Source organism: Sinocyclocheilus anshuiensis, unplaced genomic scaffold, assembly GCF_001515605.1.
Source record: "Sinocyclocheilus anshuiensis isolate Anshui unplaced genomic scaffold, SAMN03320099.WGS_v1.1 scaffold385, whole genome shotgun sequence".
In the NCBI taxonomy this organism is placed as follows: domain Eukaryota; kingdom Metazoa; phylum Chordata; class Actinopteri; order Cypriniformes; family Cyprinidae; genus Sinocyclocheilus; species Sinocyclocheilus anshuiensis.
Window position 1 is genome coordinate 388,126 of NW_015539876.1, and position 23,643 is coordinate 411,768.

The 23,643-nt window shown below is 37.7% G+C and overlaps 1 pseudogene; it reads left to right on the forward strand.

The window, feature by feature from the left end:
• The window catches only part of LOC107685290 (gamma-aminobutyric acid receptor subunit gamma-3-like), a 129,421-nt pseudogene that overhangs the window by 92,796 nt on the left and 12,982 nt on the right, over positions 1–23,643 (forward strand).

Here is a 23,643-nt window from a genome sequence, read left to right on the forward strand (position 1 = left end):
GACCACTTCCGCTCTCGCTGGACGCGTCTACACTTCAGCTGGACAGGCGGCTTCGGCGCTTCATTCAATGGCGGTCCTCCAGGTCTTCCAGGCCAAAATCCTCGAATCCTCCGATGAGTCTGGCCTGGACCCCGTTACCCTCAGGGAGCTGAGGAGCGCAACCGACCTGGCTCTGTGTGCCACCAAGACCACCGCTCAGGCGATCGGGAGATCGATGGCCAGCCTTGTGGTCCTCGAGCGCCATTTGTGGCTGACGCTAACAGAGATCAAGGACGCGGATAAGATCCCCTTCCTCGATGCTCCAGTCTCTCCCAAGGGTCTCTTCGGTCCGGCGGTCGAAGGATTCGCCGAGCGCTTCACGGAGGCACAGAAATCATCCCAAGCTATGCGACATTTCCTGCCTAAGAGCTCCAGCTCCGCTGCTGCCTCTGCTCGCCTTAAGTCTGCGCCGACTCTGCAGCCCGCGAAGCCAGCACCTGCCGCTCCCGCCGTTCAGCCCGCTAAGGCGCAGCAGATGCGGAGACGCTCTCGCTCAGCCAAATGCTACCCTCTTTCTAAGCTCCAGGGCCCCCGACCCAAGATTGCGTTGGACCCGGCGCCTCAGGCGTCATCCTGATCTGCGAGACAGGAAGAGGACGGGGCCAGATATCGCTACGGCCGGACCGCCCGTCTATGGGTATTGGTTGCTTATGGAAGTTTGATACTTTTAGTCGTTCCACTACATTAGCACGGCGTGATTGTACTGTGTTCCCATATGCATCTAGCAAGACGCAGTACGAGTGTAGTATCGAAAGGGAACGTACTCGGTTACTAACGTAACCTCGGTTCCCTTTCAGTCGGTCACTCCCGACGTCACGTCGGATGACCGACGAATTGGGATCTCGCTTAGAGAGACCAATCTACTTCGAGTGTAAACTAAACGAGCCAATGCACATTGGCATGCGATTATTGCATCCAGCTGCTGCTGATCACAGCGTGAGTATAAGTAGGCAGCAGATGCAGCGCATATTCAGCTTTTCGCTTCGGAGCCGAGCGGTTCTATCGTTCTGCTCCTGACCTTCTACGTAGAGAATTAAAAACTACAGTCAAGAACGCTCTTCGTGGGCTCTCGTGTTTGTGGTACGGCGCTTCAGCGGCGGGGGTTTTCCCGTGTCGAGTGGGTTGCACACAACAGGCTGCTCTACCCCTGTGTGTGTTGCAGACGGCCATCTCCCCTGTGCGCTTCAGCACACTAAAAGAGCAATATCCATTCTAAAATCTGGGTGCTGTCGTTACCTGGTGCCGGGTGATCGTCACGATCGCTGCCTCTCGTGCCTGGGAATGAAGCACGCGGAGGTGGCTTTCGTGGATGACTCATGCTCCCATTGCGGGGGTATGACCATCTCGGAGTTGCGGACCAGACTCCGTTACCTGCAAGGGGGCGGAGTGCCCGTGCCACTGCCTAGATCTGGGGTTCCTTGGCCTACCCGGACCTGGTTCCCGGAACTAATGCTCCTCGCGACAGCCCCTCCTTGGCCGATTCCTCTGAGGAAGGATCTACTGACTCAGAGACGGGGCACCCTTTGGCACCCACGTCCAGACCTCTGGAAACTTCATGTCTGGTCTCTGGACGGGATGAGGAGGTTCTAAGTGATCTACCTCAAGAGGTAGTTGACACCATCACTTAAGCGAGAGCACCGTCTACGAAACACGCCTACGCTTTGAAGTGGAACCTGTTCGTTGAGTGGTATTCTTCTCGCCGAGAAGACCCCCGAATATGCCCGATCAGAGTCGTGCTGTCCTTTTTGCAGCAAGGGTTGGAGCGAAGGCTGTCTCCCTCCACCCTTAAAGTTTATGTCGCGGCAATCGCGGAAAACCTGAATATGCGCTGCATCTGCTGCCTACTTATACTCACGCTGTGATCAGCAGCAGCTGGATGCAATAATCGCATGCCAGTGTGCATTGGCTCGTTTAGTTTACACTCGAAGTAGATTGGTCTCTCTAAGCGAGATCCCAATTCGTCGGTCATCCGACGTGACGTCTCCGTTCCCTCCTTCAGGGAACGAGGGTTACCATACGTAACGGTTACCGAGACGTTCTCTGAGATACGGGAACGAGTACTGCGTTGCTAGCCGTGCTATGTAGCTGCACAACTCAGTCGTCGCTTCAGTCGAAGTAACCTGAGAATCCTGTGGTGAACGCCCGCTTATATAGCCAGATGCCCCGCCCATTCTGGCGGGCTTTGGCAGGCTTTGGCAGGCTTTGGCGGGCTTCGTCGCCATAGGCTTGTTCAGCTCCGCTGCTTAGCCATTGGTTCGTTTTTAATACACTGCACGAACCAATGGCCATGCAGTTTCACTGCGTGAATGAAAAAAGGCTTCAATTCAGCAGAAAAAAGGCTTTTTCCAATATGCGTCTAGCAAGATCGCATATTCCCGTATCTCAGGGAACCGAGGTTATGTTAGTAACCAAGTACGTTTTTAAACATAGCAACAAATAATTTTTAAGGGTATAATGACAAAAAGTAAAATGAAATTGAATTTGAATGTAATATGTTTAGCTGGATGCTAACATGCATGTTAACACATACAGCATGCAACAAAGAGTCTGTGATATGATTTTATCATTATATAATTAACCATTTCACTTGCACATTAATTTTTGACTATAGTTTGGCTTTTGAGTAAAAACTGGAAACAGCATCCTTTTGTACAGTTTCTCTGTACTTTTTACGCCCCTTTTTGTAAGTTCCAAAACCTCTGTTCCTAAATATGATTTCCAGTGCCTTTAATCAGTTACCCAGACTGAGCAGATGCCACTTTGACATTTTTAGGCGCCTCTATTTCAAATTAGGTCATCTCTTTCAAAGTCCTTGATGAAATATCAGGAGCTGGGATTAATTTAGGTCCACTGTCACAAATCTATGCCTTTTTTCCAGAGGTAAAAAGCCAAAAAAAAAAAGTCAGCAGTCCCTGCCAAAGGCAAAAGGTATTCTCTGAGACAGCAAAACACAGTGTTCTGTTCTGATAAGTAATATTTATAATATTTGATGGGTCTGGGATGTCAGTGTTTTGATCAGAACATTAAAGACCTTGGAAATGTGACCAAAGATCAGCAAATCCGCCTGTCCTCTGACTTAGAGCTCCACTGCGAGGCAGCCTTTCTGGTCTGGTGTGACTTCAGTGTCTGTGATGTTGAGATGTGATGACACTCGTTCATATCCGACTATCCTAGTTTGGTTCAGTGCTTGGTATTTGTGACAGATCTGTTCAATAAGACTCTAGGCTAGGTTTGACCACAATTAGGCCAGGAAGCTGCAGAAACCGCCTGTGATGTCATATATTATTTATCATTTCACTGCAAATGGGGCTTGTGAACAAACCTTTGGAAACCCTGCATGGGCAGCAGCAGAGTCCTCTGGTTAATCTTTTATAGGGGCCAATTCACACTGAGAATGTACTGCACAAAACCTCTTCTACCTTGACTTTTTGGTCAAACAAAATTCTTATAATTCGAATGGCAACTGCAACAAACAGTCCATCGACTCTGTCTCCTGTCTTGAGAGCCATAAAAACATTGTTTACCCCTTGTTAATGCAAGGAAAACTATTTTGATTAAGTGGCTTGGAGATAGACCTCTGTCATATGGGGACCATATGACCATGATAAAGAAACTTTACAAAAATGTCATATTAAATTTTAAGTTATTCAATGAAATGCGAAAAGAACCTCTAAATTCCATTGGGGTTTGTGGAAGTACTCGTGACCATCCTTAATGTGTTGACTGCCTTTTAAAAGTTTTTAAATGTTAGTTTGTTTATTTATTTATTTTCTGTAATAATTTATTCTGATATTTAACAAATTGTAATACTCATATTTAACATTTATAGATCCTATTTATTTCTTGCTTTTATTTCAATTGATTTATTTATACATAATTTATATAGATTTAATTTTGTATATCTGTTAACTATAATAATCTTTTATAATACTTAACAACTTGTTATACTTAACGTATATAGATCCTATTTGTTTTTTATGGTCTTTTAAATAATTTAACAATTATCCCGTTGTGTCGAAAATTGCTTTAAAAATTGCAATAAATTATCACAATATTGTTAATAGTGCTTTCATCCTTATTTTTGTATTTATTTTTTAATAAAGCACCACAGAGAGACAATGTGCTTACACCACTGTAGACATTACTAATGAGAGCAGTAATGTGAATTACAGTATATGCCTCTGGCAGTTCTCATTATAAATACATATGTATCATCACGGCAGACTGGGGTGCACATGAGAAAGCATTGTTTGCTTGTTGCAAACTAACACTGTTGAGAATGTAAGCAAATGGTTAACACATTTTCTTCAGCAGTGAAGTATTATCCTAGTGTTGACCACACCAACAGATCCCAAAGCTGCTAGTTAACAACATAAAGTAACAAAATGCATAAAATCTGGCTTTCTCATTTGAATTGCACTGTCAAGCTATCAATTCCAACTCTGATTTAAAGTGAAGGTGGAAATATGAAAAATGTGGGCTTGTCACATGAAACTAGTCTACTGTTGTCTTTTCATAAGTCTGAAACTACTGCTGCAGTTTTCCAAATATAGTTAGATGAGTGGGTGTCCACTGAAGCCAACTCTGCCCTAGTTATTCAAATCGGGACATCCACACACACACTGCTTCATTGCTTGTCATGTCCTTTTCAAGTTGTCCCATCAGAAAAGCTCACCCCAATGAGAACAACAGCAACATCAAGACCTTGTCTGCTTATGTAGTATCATGATTTAAAGGCCATGTGTGCAAATAAATATACTGAAAGTTTATAAGGCATTAACTTCGCAAAGAACAGTGAAGCGCTTCTCATGAGCAAGAGTTACATTGTACTGAATATCAAGTCTGATATTCAGTAGAAAAACATGATTGCTTTTAAATTGCTGTTATACAATGGTTAAAAATGTCTTCATATTGAGTAACCTATTTATTCTACTATTCATCAATTCAAGTTTGGGGTCAGTAAGTTTTTAAAACTCACGTTTGCTCCGCAAAATACAGTAAAAAGTGTTATATTGTGAATATTATTACAATTTACAATAACTGTTTTCTATTTTAATATATTTAAAATGTAACTTATTCCTGTGATGAATTTTCAAATTTCAGATCCTAAACTTTTGATCCTAAACTTTTGGTAGTGTAGTGTGTTTCACATTAAATTTACCAAGTTAGTTTTTTTTTTTTCCTTCTTTCCCGGTGCTGTTTTAGAAAATGTCACCACTCTTGGAATGCCGCTTGTCCAATCAAATTACAGAAACAAATGTAACCATTGTATAAAACGGTTTTAAAGAATGTTTTTCCATTTTATTATGTCCTTAGTATTCGCCTTAGGCCTAAACATTTTAATAAACCCTTTTTTATATAGCTTTCCATACCTGTGCTAAATATACTTTCAGATTCACAAATGCTAATGAAGGTAGAGTTAAAACAACAACAACAACATACGAACCGAGAACAAGTGGTGAAGTATTTTGGGAAAACAGCTACTTGGTTAATGCATCTCAGGCAGAGATGGCCTATTCAGGTATCTCTCAGCTGCCTGAAGACCAGAGCGGCTATTTGGACCAGAGGAAATTTCACAGGCCAGTGGAGAGACTACATCATGCCGTCTCCAGCGCTCCGTGAAATATTTCCTTGGCAACAGGAGAAACAGCACTGATGCTGAGGGGCATTCTGCGGATAAAGCCATTCTGGAACAAGGGCTAACTAAATGCTCCAATATGGAGCTCATGATCGATATTCAGTGACACAGCAGACATGCAGCAGTGGTATTTAGGAGGAGTGTGAAGGGAAAAGGGTAGTGCAGACTATGAAATGTCACTCTATATTTTAATTGCAGTCATCGGAGCTTTGAAGTAAACAATGCTGGAATGTGTGTGTGCTGTAAGCCTTCTATGCTGCAACACGCAGAGCTTGGTGGCATGGATTCAGGTCTGAGCTCAGAAATGAGAAATTTGATTTGCCATACCTCTCCATAATACTTAATATGTGATGTTGGGACATTTGTTTACCAATATGGCATTATTTACCATGATGGCTTCTTTGTTGCTTATTTGCAAAGGCTAAGGTTGCTACAGTAAGCCAGTTATCCACTAGCACTATTTTACTCACTAAAGCAAGGGATTGTATTTAAACAGCCAACAGAGGGTGTGTATCTACTTGTCTATTCATTTCAAATGCTCTAGAACCAATCCATCATTTTGTCTCACAGCAGTTGAAATGTAAGCAGTTATAATCTACTTGATATTTATTTATCATATTACTGTTTACAGATTTCAGAATAAGGGTCAGGCAAACAAAAAAATGTCTCAACCTATGAAACAGTAATGAGCTGGAGAGGGTCTAATATAATGTACTGTATGTTATCATTTTTTTTTATTTGATTTTCTCTACCTGTTCATGGATGTCACCGTTGTTGGTTCTTTATTATTTTTAAACATTTCTCTTTTTACAGCTGAATTCAATTTCTTCTTGCTATTAACAGATGCCATCTTTCTTATTAAAACTTGTATAACTAGAATTTTTTATTTTTTTGTTATTGATTTTTCTTCTTCTTTTTTCTTACCTCATGTCTCTTTCATTCTTTTATTACTGTTTGTGTATGTGCAATACTGTAATATTTGAAATCTGTCATATTTTCTCATGGGACCACAGAACTTTTCAAAGCAGTCACCTTAATTGTAAATTCATGTAATTAATCACTCTCAAACTGCAGAAAATGATCTCATGTCAATTCTGATTGGCTGACACTAGCAGACTCAATAGCAGAATCACAAAGCATCACCTTAAATGTACATATTAGTACTTTAAAATTACATATTATTCATTCATATTCATACATTCACAAACATAGTATGTAAAGTGTACATATTAGTACCTTTTGAAAGGGTACCGCCCCAGTGACAGTTTTGTACCTTTTTTTTTCTGAGAGTGCACTAGCTGACAGGGGGGGGAATAATAATCCAAATAAATTAATTTCATGCTTTTGAGAGCCCTCAAAAAGACTTGGGCACATGTACAACTTCTAGTATCGTATAATAAAATATTAGAATATTAGAATACATGGAGAATGCATTCATAGACATTTTTACTTGATATATATATATAGAGAGAGAGAGAGAGAGAGACCAAAAAAGTGTAGTTACCATATCTGTCTGAAGGGACTAACTTGGGTATTCTAACTATAACCAAACTACTGGTAACAATGACTCGGATGTCATGAGAGGGGAGAATAATATTTCTGCGTCATATTAACAGTGTCATCCTTATTCATGCTTTATGGCTAATAAGCGTGCAGTCCTCACAGCTGTGGTTCATTATATTCTTCCTGTGGGAGATAATAATTAAAACTTTAAATCCTACACTAATGTATGAAACAGACGCTTCACACGCCAGTAATTTCACCTGAGCGTCACTCACTGGGCTGTCACAGAGAACCGAAAAAATAAATAAACCTTATTCAGAGCAGACATCTGTCAAAAAAACTTCATCTAACTGCCGATTTCTCATCCTGAAAATTAAAAGTCAAATAAGCAGAGTACTTATTATTTGTCATGCCTCGGGAGGACAACAGCTGATCACAAAATATCATGAATCAAAATGTAATCATCTAGCATAAATAGCAAAAATAGCATAAGTAAAATAGTATTTAGATATTTCACTTAAAGCAAATGCCATGGCTGTGTCATGCCAATTTTCCTTTCTGCATTATATTGTACAGACATTTCTTTTTCATCGTAACCATATGTTGCTTTTCCTGTTTATAGATTGACCATAAATGCAGAGTGCCAGCTTCAACTGCATAACTTTCCTATGGATGAACATTCTTGCCCCCTCATCTTCTCCAGCTGTGAGTATCTCTTCTCTTTAAGCGCCACGTATTCACACCCTTATATTTCCATTTCCTTTAAATGCCATTTTTCTTCTTTGGTTGTGAATGTTTTGGTTGTCATTTGTTCTGTTGTACAAGACAACCTTAAGCATTCAAGTACAGCAGTGTCAACATGCATGAAGTATATCAGTATGGTGTTGCATAAGCAACGATCTTTTTGAATGGTCAAAGCATTTCTCGCTGTAAATGTTCAGTTTAGATTAACAATATAGCCTAGAATGTCTTTGAAATGTTCACATATCTTCGGTAACAAGTGGGAAATGTTCTGAAAATCCAATATAGCCATTGAGTTCAATGGATGCTTTTTATTATACCACATTTCTCTCATAACAACAAAACCAATACTTTTCTCTTCCTATTTTCCAATAATAGCAAGTAAACAAAACTTACCGCAAAAGCAATTAATACTATATTTGACAATATTTCACATGTGAAAGAAGTGTTTCTATTGGAGTCATGGTAGCAAATAAGGATTTTCATTTTAAAAGTTAATATATGGTCTTCAGAGGAAAAAATAAATAAATAAGGAAAAATGTATAATATGACTCCTTTAACAGAGAAAGACAATCAGAAGTGATATTTAGCCTGTACAATTGGATTTGCAAGTGCACTGTTCTTATGGCAGACATGGCATTGCTGTAGAGAATGTCACAGCTAATTAGGATGTCATGCTTTAAGATGTAATATCTCATTTTTGCTCTCCATATATTCTCTTATATAGAAAGTAGGCCAAGTATTTCATTGTATGTGTACACCAAAGGCACGGACAGGCTGGTAATTACTCTGCTTGTCCGATGGGCTCTTGAAGGCTGGCTTCATTAGCAGGGTATCATGAATGACATTACTCGAGGTAATAGGTGATGCATCTGTGGTGTTAAGAGTCCAGACAAAAGAGGGACGTAGGTAAATTGGAAAAGTTTGTGTCCTTGTGTAATGTGTTTTCTCACTTCTGTTTCTCACCCTGCCTCTGCTTCTACCCCCTAATACACAGATCAGAGCTCTCTGCTCTTCTCAAAACTTTTTTTGTCATAGTCATTTGTGGAGCCATGCTCATAATCTCATGCAACTATCTACAGAAAGCTATGTTTTACATCACGCCCATTTTCAATAGTAATTTTATTACAGTTTATGTGGCAAGCACTAACTAAAGGCGCTCTTCTAAAAATCAGTGTTTTATTGAGAGAGAGCTGTTATAATAAATGTTTACGGTTGTTTACTCAGTAGTTGCATTATAGAAAATATAGTGAGTTCAAATTCAGTGTCATTTTAACTAATGTGCAGATAATTATTGATAGTCGCCTTTGTACTGCATGGCACAAAAAAAAACATTTGTTTGTGTGTGTTTACTTATAGCTGATAATAGCTGTTTTGATTTTGTATTATGTCTGAAAGCTTGGCCCAGTCTGTATTGAGACTTGAAGCATGGAAGAAAGTGCTACCTCTAGAAATATTTTGGGTTGCTCTTTCATTGCCACAGAGACTTTTGATCTTAGGCTTGGTTTATTTCTTTTGGAAAAAAATAGTTTGTGACATTGTTGACATCTCTTCCTCCCCAGAATGTACTAAACCAGGTTCCAGGGGTGCTTGGAAAGGTTTTGATTTTGCTGTGTTAAATATATAAAGCAGATAATAGCAAATAATATGACTTCATCTATTTCTGCAACAGCATTCTTTACGTGTCTCACTTGAAGTGAATCATTTTAATAATGGTTATTGTTATGCTAATGATAAAGCTAAATAGCATCCAGTATAATTTGAGTTCAATTATATAAATTGTTGAACTTGGTGTGCAGGTTTGTTTTAGTTTTAATTTGTTCTGAATTGAGGCACTCAATTATTTCTACTCCATTTTTAAAGCAGAACAAATTCTTTTTTTTCTTCTTCTTTTGACTAGAGCATTTGTTTTTACTGGAAAAATTGGATTTTCTTCCTTTCTTCCTCATTTTCTGTTTTTTTTTTTCCAGTACAAATATTATTAAATCAATAGAAATTTACTTTAGAAGCAATATGACATATGATATTATGTTTTTTGCTTAAAACAAGAAAAAATAATATCTATGTAATTTTTCTTCTCAAGTAATTTATCTTGATTTATGAATGTTTAGATATTTGTACTAGAAAACAAGACAAACATACTGAGTAAGGAAATAATTTTTTGCAGTGTTCTTTAACGTGCAGATTTATGGGATTATTTTATTTTATTTTTTATACAAGATACATGCAAAACAGGATATCTTGTATGTGTATGTGAGGACAAATTTGTACCCAAAAATTAACTAAAAAACCTACTCATTTGAAAAAAAAGTATATGCATGGCATTATTTTCAGGATGCTTTTAGGATTCTACAGGAAAATCTTAATTTCAGATGGAGCTTATTCAATACAACGTGAAATGTTACTCAGTAGTTTGAAGATATTTCTCCTCTGAATGGCTTCATTAGTGGTAGTACGATGGGAATATCCCCGGCATTTAACCTTATCACGCACTGCCTCGTCATGCAACTTCAGATTGCTGCGGGAATTGCTTCAGTGAAGGTATGAATTTAGATCACTGAGGGAATCACCTGCCTTGTGCTGTGAATCACAATCGCTGTGTGAGTTTGAATTGGAGCGAAACCATCGATGTAGAGATGTCAAGACGGCATTGTAAGTAGCTCCTTCCGCTGTGCAGGGATGTAACTTGACATAGATGACTTCCTTTATGCCGTGCAAACCATCTGTCTTCTCTGTCCTGCCTCTGTACACTGTTTGGCACTGGTTCCTAAGATGCAGGTGCACAGCAGAAGTTGTGGTCCTCCAGTGTTGGACAATATGCTTAAACAAATTGTTTAAGTTTTCTGATGTATAATATCCTTAATGTCCTTAATGCACTGTGCACGATGGGGTCAGGAAAAGTTGGACATTATAAAATGGGTCAAATATTTGTATAAATAGCAATGTCGTTATCAACTGCATAGGATTATGACATGCAACAGTCATTAATTACTACTGCTTACACTTTCTCTAGTGTATGGATACATAAAGAAGTTTTGTAGTAGGATGTGATGTTACTACTAGAACTGCCAGGATGTAGGTCAGGTTTTATATAATAAGGTAATTCAGTTGAGGATTCTTGACAATGGATGTGAACAAGTTTTCTTTCTTTGTTTCTTTCTTTCTTTTAAGGGTATAATTTTAATTCTCTTTGTCTAGTGCCCAAACCTTCTCCGTAGAGCCTCTAAAACACAGTAAAGGTCCAAATTTTCACTGTTGAGGAAAAGAGAATGAGCCATAATAAGCAATCCCTCACGCCTCTGGACACCCTCAGTCCTTTTCTTCACCTCTAAGCTACTTTCTTCCATTTCCCTGTTGCATTCGCCATTTGTTTTTGAAAACCAGAGCTGGGCCCTGCATTTTAAATTCAATTGATATGCAAAGGAAGGTTAATGCCCATCAGGCAGGACCTTCCGGACCTTCTCATATCTTAGCGGTCACATAGGAGAGAACGTACTCGGACTGAAATGTCTGCCCCTGTATCAGTCACAAAGAAAATGGTCCCCCATCTGCACCCGAGAGGAGCAATTTGCCCGAAAGATTATTTTAATATTTCACACATCACTGCCCAGCACAGCAGCTTGTCCTCTAAAGCATATTTAACAGACTCAAACATACAGTGCTATAGTCCCTGTGTGCATAAACAGACAAATGAAACACTTCCCAACCAGTGTGTGTGTACCTGCCCTGCAGGGAATGAGGAGCTTTCAGGTGTTTAGCGGATTGACACCAGGCATCAGGTTTGCATGCTCTGATCTGGTTGAAACAAGCTGACGAGAACAGTGGGCACCTTTCTACCTGTGTTTATCAAAGATGTCACCTGCCTCAAGGCTATGAGCTTTCACTGTATATCTAATAACATTAAAGTGGCATTTATATTTAATTTATTTATGAAGACTTTGGCTTTTAATTCATTGAATAGTGAAGTGAGGCCAGAAAGTATACTTGAGACAGAGAAAAAGGATCCTGAAATTATGGAGGACTGACTCTAAACAGGCTGACTTTTAAATATGACCCTTTTTAAAATGATATTTCACCCAAAAATGAAAATTCTGTCATCATTTACCTTTGTGCTGTGTCAAACCTGTATGACTGTCAAAAACAGATCTAGACGGATGTTGGGGTTATTAACTGAGAAGCTTCCTGAGAATAATTTGCTCACATTAATGTTCGCAATAATGTGTGTGACTGAAGAAGCGACAAGTGACACAATGACGGAGAGATTTGGAAATTAGGAAGTGACTAAGTGATATGCAAAAATGCAATTCAAAAGATATTTAAATCGAATCAATTCGAATCATTTCCAAATTCGTAATTGATTGGCAGCTTATTTAGCGGCTTTTGCTTCTACTGTGCAGCACATGAATCAAAATAAACCTGTCTTTTTTGTGTCAGTAATAGACAATTCTCTGCTCGTTCCCATTCTTCTATTAATTTGTTTTGTTCTTTGTCCACCCTTTTATCATCTGCAACACACTTGTAGTTACATCTCTATATTTTCAGTGTTTCAAATGTTGTAATACGTTTTCAACTTCAAAACATCTTTTCTCATTCTGTTTAATGGTTTTACAAGCAATTTACGGGATCAAATCACTGTCATAATCCTAACTTGAAAGTTCTGTGAAATTACAGAACCGGCCCATTATCTTTTTTCAGTTATAGCATCATCAAAGACTTGCAAACCAGAAAGGTGACAAAAAGTTTATGTAGCTGAAAGTTTTAAATTAAAATGGTATATACCATGGAATATTTGACTAAAAATAAATTAACACTGTCCTGTTCCCAAGCTTTGATTAAAGAGGCAATCAGTAATATTGTGAGTTGAACAAAGGGAGTTTGTTATGTTTAAACTTGAACAAAACTCTCAGACACCAATTATAGTGCTGATCTAGGATGAAATCAGTTCATTATATAAAGTGGACATTTTTAAATAATGATTGGGACTGCTGTGATTACCTTTTGATCATGCACCTCTTCTGTCTGCATCAGCTCTTTCTTTCAGCAGGCACTAAAAGAGCACATGCTGATCTCTTAAAGGGGTCATATGATGCGATTTCAAGTTCTCTGCTGTCTTTCCTGTACCTTTTGGTGCTATCTATGTGTGTGTGTGCTCAAGGAATCAGTACCTTCATTTCCTATGATCGCCAAACCCTTCTTGATATACAATCCACTGTCACGTATATGTATGCTCGAAATCCGAATGGAGAGAAATTCTTCTACACCCGGTTTTCCTCAGCGTTCCCGAAGGCCGCTTGCCACGTCAGCTGTTCACTTCATCGGAAAAGACGCCATAGAAAGCGTGGAAAACAGGCTGGCATTTTGGTCAGGATTAAAAGATCCTTGCACACATCCACGTCTTGCTCTTGCGATCTGCTTGGAGTCGATGGATGGGATAAAAACCTCTCTCTTCAGTGCACTATGATCCCCCGTTACACCTGTCTACTGCCCATCCTACCAGATGTGGCTACATCTGTTTGCGCTTCAGCCGCGGATCATCAAAAGAGGCGCTAATCTACGAAATCTCCGGTCACTGGATTATGCGAAGCCATCGATCATATCCCCTGAAGAAATTACTCATGTTATTAAACTGGCTATGGTAAACTTGAGATCTCTTCATAATAAAACTTTCATCTTAAATGACTTTTTTAAATCTCAAGACCTGGATTGGCTATTTATAACGGAGACCTGGCTTCGCAGCGGTGAGTTGGATCCTTTAATTGAACTTTCCCCAAATGACTGTCAGTTTTTTTAGTTCGCCTAGGACTATGGGGCGCGGTGGAGGTTTGGCGTCGGTTTTTAGAACCATTTTTAAGTGCCGATTGCTGCCTACGGATCATTATAATACCTTTGAAGTTCAATTACTCCAGTTACAGTTGCCTTGTCCAGTACTTTGTGCTCTAATTTACAGGCCACCAAATTACAATAAGGATTTTATTCAGGACTTTGCTGATTTTCTGTCAAACATTGTGCCTACTACGGACAGTCCTATTATTCTCTGTGATTTTAATATTCATGTCTGCTGCCCCTCCAAGCCAATGGTTAGGGACTTTATTCAGCTCATTGACTCTGTTAATCTTACACAGCATATTTCTGGTGCTACTCATGACCATGGCCACACACTGGATCTGATCTTATCTTATGGCATTTCTGTACATAATGTTGATATTTCTGATTTTTGTGTATCTGACCATAAGCCTATTCTTTTTAATATCACAATCTCTGGTCCAGTTCAGAAATCATTTTCCTCACGGTCTGTTTCTCGAGTTGTCTCCTCTGATACAGCCAGTATTTTCTCTGAGGCCTTCTCTTCTCTGTCTGAAAGTGTGTTAAAACTTCCTGACTCAGATCTTGGAATAGAAGAGATGATAATGCTTTTTGATAATGCCTGCTCTTGTGTTTTAGATTCTGTTGCTCCTTTTAGTTTCAAAAACCCAAACGAAGGTCAGAACCTTGGATAAATAGTAATATACGAGCTCTCAGACAGGAATCTAGGAAAGCTGAGTGCAAATTGAAGAAAGACAAACTGCAAGTGTCTTATGAACTCTTGAAAACCGCTCATTCTGCTTACCAGCATTCTGTAAAAAATGCAAAAACTGAATATCTTTCTGAATTAATATTAAAAAATTCACACAATCCAAAGCACTTCTCCTGTGGATGTTATGCCCACCCGGCTCTTTGGAGAGGTCCTGGATACTATCAACCCTAGTGTACTGGCTATTATAAACAGATCCTTAGACAGTGGCCGTGTTCCTATATGCCTCAAACAAGCAGTGATCACGCCTCTTCTTAAGAAGCCAAATTTAGACACAAACAATCGTAAAAATTTCCGCCCTATTTCTAAGTTGCCATTCTTGTCAAAAATTTTAGAGAAAATTGTTTTTAATCAGTTATTGTCACGATTCGCTGGAGCAAGGAAACGAGGAGACGTAGAGATTTCACAAAACGAGAGTCTTTAATAATCCAACAGGGAGATACAGAGCACAAGGAAGACATTCAACAAGTAGACCCAACGAAGAACTAAGGAACAGACAGGAACAAATATACACAGGCTAATAAGGAACTCAGGGGCAAGGAATCATAAGGCAAACAAACTAAACAAGAACAGGAAAAAGACCATATAAGGAAACACAGGAAGAACTACGGGGGCAAAACGGGTCCAAAAGTCTGACAGTTATCTTCATTTGCCTCACAAAACAATATTTTAGATAAATTTCAGTCTGGTTTTAGAGCCCATCATAGCACCGAGTTTGCATTGCTTAAGGTGTCGAACGATCTACTCCTTACTTTGGACTCCGGTAAATCTGCTATTTTAATGCTACTTGATCTTAGTTCATTTTTTTTTTTTAGTTGATCATGCTACCCTTCTTAATCGTCTAAGGGATGAATTTGGCATTAGGAGCACAGCACTGGATTGGTTCTCATCATACCTCTCTGATAGATCAGTTAAGGTGATGATTGGAAACTCGTCCTCTCCTTCTGCACCGCTCACCTATGGGGTACCTCAGGGGTCCCTCTTGGGGCCTATCTTATTTTGTTTGTATATGCTCCCCTTGGGTTCGATCATGAGGAAATATAATATTTCATATCATTGTTATGCTGACGATAGTCAGATCTACATCCGTCTTAACTCTGATCACTCTTATTCTGACCTTTTTAATTGCTTTGAAGATATTAAAGGCTGGACTGGCAAAACTGAGATTGTTGTCTTTGGACCCCCAGGTGCTGTCTCTGGTATCACTATTAATCTAGATTCTATGACATCAAACATTCATCCTTTTGCTAAAAACTTAGGTGTGATTTTTGACACTGATCTGAATTTTGAAAAACAGATAAGTGCTGTAGTGAAGAGCAGCTTTTTTCAACTAAAGCAAATAGCCAAATTAAAATCTATGCTCTCGTTTAAGGATTTGGAGATAGTTACTCATGCCTTCATCACTTCCAGACTTGATTATTGCAATGCGCTTTATATGGGTCTCAATCATTCATCGCTGAATCGCTTGCAGTTAGTCCAGAACGCAGCCGCGAGGTTGCTGACTGGTACTAAGAGGAGAGAAAGCATTTCTCCTGTCCTAGCATCTCTTCATTGGTTACCGGTGCAGCATAGGATCCATTTTAAGATTTTATTATTTGTGTATAAAGCATTAAATGATCTAGCCTCATCATACTTTTCCGAACTTCTCAGCTATCAGCAATCCTCTCACTCTCTCAGATCCTCTGATAAACTTTTCTTGCATATACCTCGCTCTCGCTTGAAATTTAAAGGGGATCGGGCTTTTTCTGTAGCCGGTCCTAGACTATAGAACAGCATACCTCTGGACGTTAGATCTGCGCCTAAAATCCCGTTTTAAATCCCGCCTGAAGACTTATCTGTATTCCTTGGCTTTTGGATGAAATGTATGTTTGTGTATGTTAATGAGTTTTTGTATTGATTATTTGTTTTTTGAGTCATTTCTTTTTATTCTCTTAATCTCTATATTTACTTTATTTGTATATGTACAGCACTTTGGCATACACTAGCTGTTTTTAAATGTGCTATATAAATAAACTGACCTTGACCTATATATATTAACAATGAACAAATGCACTACAATATAAACATTAACACACTTTTTAAAGCACAAAATAAGTAAAAATGTTCACGCAAAGAAAGAAGGCGTAACTTTAATTCTCGCTGTGGTATTCTTGCTGCTGCCGCCATGTTGTTGTTTCGGTGTGAAAGCGAAATATACGCAGCCTGTAAGTATGTTTTCATATTTAAAGAATTCGCCACTGACTATTCAAATGTTTTGAGCAGTGTAGAGTAGTGTGTCCTTTCTCAAATCACAAATGCAGACATGGTTTTATGTTTATGGGGTGCGATATGCAATGCAATGCGTAAAAAGACAGTATAAGTCATTATAATCAGTAATTATGTCCCCACTGGATGCAACAAATGCCTCGTTTGTAATGGGTTTTATTGTTTTTGTCTCATCGCGACGAATTTATCCATTATGGTAAGGGGCGTAACATTTCCGTCACATGCTTGAGGCTTCCGGCCAATCACAACGCATTGGATAGCTGGCCAATCAGAGCACACCTCGCTTTCCAGAACGATGAGCTTTGTAAAAATCAACGTGTTCAGAAAGGCGGGGCATAGAGGAGCAACAATAATGTACAGTATGTGGAAAATAATGTGTTTTTTTAAACTTAAACCGCATAAACACATTGCATTACGCCAAATACACGAACGTCATATGACCCCTTTAATACCTCGATATCAGAGAATTTGGTGAGGATTAATGGTTAAGTATTGCCAGGAAGTGAAAAAATGTCCTTAAACAGAACTAAGAAAATCATGTTAACACACAAATAGGTATGTTACGAACAACAAAAGCTAGTGAAATGAATGTCCAACCCTCAATAAAAGCACAACCCAATAGTCAGATTGCTGAATATTGGTTTTAAGTTATATAGTTCACCCAAAAAACGCCTTTCCAAATCTATATGATTTGCTTTTTTTCTGTAGTACACAGAAGAAATCCAAACAACATTGGACCCAATTGACTTTGTCTGTATGAACCAAATACAATACTGTATGAATCAAAATTGGATTTAATCAGTGTCCACATATACGCTTAAAAAAAAAAAAATGTTTTTTTTTTTTCAAAGTTGTAATAAATAAAAAAGAAAAAGATTACTGGAGTATGTTTTACAAGAAAATACTATGTCAGTTTTTCAGCTTCAAAATGTCATGTTTAATTCATTGTGTTACTTGCAATTTCTTTTTGTATATTTGTGAAATTTACTAGCAATTTCTGAGTGAAAATCATTTCTACAGCTTTTTTTTTCCAGTGTATCATGCTATTTGTTACTGCAGAAATACCTGAAAAATATGCTTGCAGAACTCACACCAAATTAAATTGGAAACAGATTCATTTCAGAATTTGAATTCGTTGAGAAAACTTAATAACCTATGTTAGGTAATGTCATTTTTTTTTGTCATTGGTGTGATTTTCCCATCCCCAACTTTCCACAAAACTTTTTTTTTTAAAGTAATATTACTTTCTACATTATGTATGTTTCTCACAGTTTCTCACATTGAACCAATAGTGCTAACGTGCTGTCATAACTTAAGTTCTAGTTCCTTTGAACCAGGTCAAGAGATCCTGATCATGTTACTTACAGAAACATGTACAGTAAATGGCTTAGAAAATGGCATGGAACATTTGAAGTCTTTAAAAAATTATAAACCACCCCTGAGATTTTAATCCCTAATCAAACTCATCTAATGAGAACCTTGGCACGAACTCAGTTCTTATGCAATCCAGAGTCTGGCGGCAGACCTACATAGTCAGGGTTCACAAGTCTGGTGGGGCATGAAGGAAAGTGCTGAAGGAAAGCGCTGTTCCATTAACTGAAATCCCAGAGAGAAATGCCCAGTGCTTAAAGAGGTGTTGGATGTGATGAAGTCTCCAAGAGTTATTTAATCCATCCAAAGCAAATGGTGCAGTTCAGTGGTCTAGTACCAAAGAGGGATGGAAGCATTCAGTGTTCCATAGACATCCATTGGGTTGCAGTGCTTGGGTCCTGGCTGCCTTTTGGAGCCCTTGGGCAAATCATTGAATCTGTTCTTTCACCTCAGTTCGATATATCAGCTTTTCTGAGCCAAGACTACACAAATAATAGTGCCGACAGTCAATCGTGCAGTATTAGATTTGAACAGGTCAGTGTTTTTTATAGTGTGAATATAACCTTAATCTTGGATTTGGCCATTTGTAATGGGATGCAGTATTATGCCATATACCAACATGCTTTTCAGAGAAATTAAGTCATTTGAATTTATTATTTAATGCAGATAAACGTTAGCAATAAATTCCACAGTCAAAAAAGGGTGAATAAAAAGTGTTTGAAATTATATATTACCATATAAATAATAACATGCTTTACCAATGTAAAATGTTTACCTCAGCTTACCATCTAAATAAGCAGGGAAATTTCTTGGGTTTCTCAATTTCTCCCCACCCAATTTTCTTCCTGTGCAATGCACTGTTAAACTCGAACTTTGGTCAGTCTCATTATTCCAAACAAACAGTCTTATTGTGAGTGTGATTTTGCTTTTACACAAGTTAAATGAACAAGAATATTAACTGTAGACTCGATGCCATTTACTTTGTTTGTTTTTGATATATATATATATATATATATATATATATTTGTCATTTTTTTGCCTTTGATAGGACACTGAATAGTGAGAGGAAGGGAAGTGCTGACACAAACCAGCATTTTTGAACGAAACAGTTGAGTAAATGATTCAATGACTCACTCATAATGTGTGTTTCAGAACCACATGCATACTACTCTTGCTATTTTTTACAATCTCTTTAAATGGCATTAATAGTCAGAGTAGTATGCTAGTATGTGATTCAGAATTCTGAAAGCTACTTGAATTGTTCCTGCGTGTTTGAAGGAATTGATGGAATGAATTATTCGGTGATTCCCTTATTAAAGGGGTCATATGATGCGATTAAAATTTTTCCAGCCCAGGGTCGTCACATGTGGTTGCCGTAGGCATCACAATATGGTAGGGGAAGTAACATTTCCGTCACACGCTTGAGGAATTCGGCCAATCACAACGCACTGGATAGCTGGCTAGTCAGAGCACACCTCGCTTTTTCAGACCGATGAGCTTTGTAAAAATCGACGCGTTTCAGAAAGGCGGGGCATAGAGGAGAAACAATAATGTACAGTATGTGGAAAATAATGTGTTTTTTTAACCTTAAACCGCATAAACACATTTCATTACACCAAATACACAAAATAATGTTATTTTTAGCAGCATCATATGACCCCTTTAAGACACTTATCACTTGTCACCACCTACTGGTGTAACAATGTAACTAGCAGAAAGAGGCACTGAATATACATAACATTATATATTATATGTGACCATGGACCACAAAACCAAAAAATGGACCATGGACCAAAAAATAAGGGTCAATTTTTCGAAATTTAGATTTATACATCATCTGAAAGCTGAATAAATAAGCTTTCCATTGATGTATGGTTTGTTATGATAGGATAATATTTGGCCGAGATACAACTATTGCAGTTCAGTGGAGTTTTATAAGATTATTCTCTTCTTATATATGTATGGCATATTACCATATCATTACTGTCATCATAACCCCAAAATCAAAAAGATGTTTTTACTTTACCTATGTATGTTTTCTGTTTTAATATATTTAAAAATTAAATGTAATTTATTCCTGTGATGGCAAATTTTCAGCAGCCATTCCTTCAGTCTCCAGAGTCACATGATCCTTCATAAATCATACTAATGTGCTGATTTGGTGCTCAGGTTCTTATTATTGTCAGTGTTGAAAAGAGTTTAATATTGTTGCTTTATATTTTTGTGGAAACTGTGATACACTAACATCCGAAAGTTTGGGGTAAGATTGATTTATTTTTCATTTTTATTATTACTTTTTTCCAGAGAAATCAACACGTTTCAGCAAAGACACATTAAATTATCAAATGTGACAGTATTATCATTTTTATAATTATAATTATTATATGACTTGTAATTTTACAAAATATTTCTATTTCAAATAAAAGCTGTTCTTTTGAACTTTCAATTCATCAAATATTCATGATTTCTACAAATAAACAGCACAGCTGTTTTTATCATTGATTACAAAAAAAAAATTATTCCTGAGCACCAAATCAGCATATTAGAATGATTTCTGAAGGATCATGTGACACTGAAGACTAGTGTAATGACTGCTGAAAATCCAGCTTTGCCATCACAGGAATAAATTACATTTTAAAATATTTTACAATAGAAAACAGTTCTTTTAATTTGTAATAATATTTCACAGTTTTTCTGTTTTTCCTGCATTATTGATCAAATAAATGCAGCCTTGGTGAGAATAGGAGACTTATTTTAAAAACATTACGAAATCTTAATGCTTTCAATATGAATATATCTATTTGAATTGTTTCTGAAACTATCCATTATTTTGGGAAGAAGTAGTTTAGCACTAACAGTGTCCATTCAGGGTCCGTATTGTGTCTGGTTTTAGCCAGTCTCATGAATGCATGAAAGCAAACCAGCCAGCTCTGCACTGAGGGTATTAGTATTGTGCTTTTGTCCTGCACCGGTAAAAACCTGATAATGTGTGGACAGGGCTCACAAGGTCTATAAGGCCTATCCTTTTTTTCCAAGAATTTAGACTTTTTTTTTTTCTTTCTTTAGTAACGGTCAGTTACTAAATACAAAGTTCTGCCGTAGAAGGCTGTAAGGTGGAAGTCCGCTGTAAGGTGGAAGCTTTCTTTTGTGTGTAAATTCATTGAATTTTAAACTTAGATCAATCTGTTTATTATTTTCTCATTTGATTGTATTTCTGCGGGTCATAAGATAAGCCATACATCTTTTTTGCCCACCTAAGCATGGCATTCACAGCTACCGTGGTGGACAGAGGCAGGATATATAAACTGAAATGTATGGCTCGCATTTATTCCTCCACAAATCAATAGTAACCTCCTTTGTTGATGAATGATGAAATTACATAGTTATTTGTTGTGCTACCAAGGCATTCTCCACACATAGGTTTAAATCACATAGTCTTCCTCCCGCCGCCGATCTTCCCACCATCACGGGAAGCTCTTGCATGCTGTGATTCATCAGTGCCCCTTTTTTCACCCACTGAAGCCAATGGATGGTGTTCTGGTTCCCATGGCGATGGCTATTTTTTCCTCTGATTAAGTGAAATTTGCTTGTACCTTTTAGCCCATCATGACCTAAGGGTTATACAATAATGAACCAAGGACATTGCAAATGGAAGAGGCAGAGACAGGGGGTGGCAGGGCAACTGTTGTGATGAAATGGAGCAGAAGTGTATCTTTGACACTGCCCATGGATAATTATCAAAAGAAACATGAAAAGATCTCCACTTCCACCTAATGAACTGAATATGATGTAAGGAGAGCATAAGTGTGGCATCAAGCTGGACACAGCTGGTGATTTTTATAATGTGTGAGGAACAAGGAGGCAATTGGTTTCACTGGCAAGACATTTAGAGTTTGACAGAGTCCATTTATATACTGTATATACATGTATATAATCTAAAAATCAAAAATTTATATCCAATTACTATCCAAATTACTGTTAATTAAAATTATTTACTTGCCAAAGCCTATTTTTATTTTGAATTTGGCAATTGATAAGTATTCATTTGGACCTATATACCACAAAAAGTTGTTTTTTTTTTGTTTTTTTTTCCAGATTTGAGTTTAGTTATAACTATTGTTTGCTATTCTACCAAACAATAACACACAAAAAAAAAGATTAAAAAAAAATTCATTCTATTTGATAAATTAAGACACTCAATCAATGGTAATACAAATTCAGCTCTGGTCCCCTGGTACCCCTAAAATACATCTGTGGAGGCTGCATCTATTTTACTATCGCGTACACAGAATTTTAATTGAAACTATTTTGCTGATCCTTTGCAACCTCTTTATGGCTGATTGAGCCAATAAGTTGTAAACTCTATACAATACACTACTAATTATTTCTCACAGTTCACAGGGATGGCACAATGGGATTTACCCAGGGTGAGGACAAGGAATTTTCATCTTATTTCTGTGCCAATTAATAAAGTGTTTTGTTTTTTTCCGTCATTTTCTTTAACCCTACACATCTCTACTGGTTACTGTTCTTGCTAGTGCCAATTAATTGGCATGTGAATTTAATGGATGTCCAACAGGTGACACATCGGCTGTGGCATCACCATCCCGCCAACAGGACACCTAAGTTTACTTCAGTATATTATAATTAAATCCTAATCTAATCATGACAAACTATATATCGCTGGAAAGGTCTAAGACTCCTAAATAGATATTTTACCACTGTTTGTTGTTAGAAATTATGTAGGAACAGTGAAAGATTAATTTATGACAAGAGTGCACCTCAAAACATATACATCATAACAGGAGTTCTGACCTTTGTTACAAAAATTATTTTTTGTTTCCTTTTTCCCTATCACATTTTGAAATCGGACATTGCATTACCATGGAAATGGTACTTTAAATATTTTAGCGGTCTCCTCCCCCTTAGTGGGAGGAGTCATATTACAAATTGTATTACGGTCTTTTAGAATCAAAACTTTTTATAATCATGACAAAATACATATCTTTGGAAAGGTCTGAGTCTCAAGATTCCATATGTGGTGGTTATTTTGTGATAGAATAGTAATATTGAGAGAGAAATTTCACAAACATGTGTGACAGAAAAATGCATCCAAAAAAATTCAATGGAGTTTGGGCGTCACCCGGTGGCTGTTTTTGGTATAACGCCTAAACAAAATTACTTAGGAACCTCTTTTTTTTTTATATCAACTTCAAATTTGGAACACAGCTTATTTAGACATATGGCCTTAATTTTATAGCAAGTTTGGATTAAAAACTATTTTGTAAAATGTTTATTTTATATAAAATAAAATAAAAATAGTAAAGTACATTTTCTTTACATTAAATATAAACTTCTATAACTTTTTATACGTAAATGTTTTGAAATGATTTCACTTTTGCAATAATCTGCTGATTGTCTTCTTTAGAAAGAGATCAACCTTCGGTCTGTATTCAAAAGCGTTCATGAATTATAACAATTTAAGTTTGAATAGTGCTTTTTGGGGGGGGGGGGG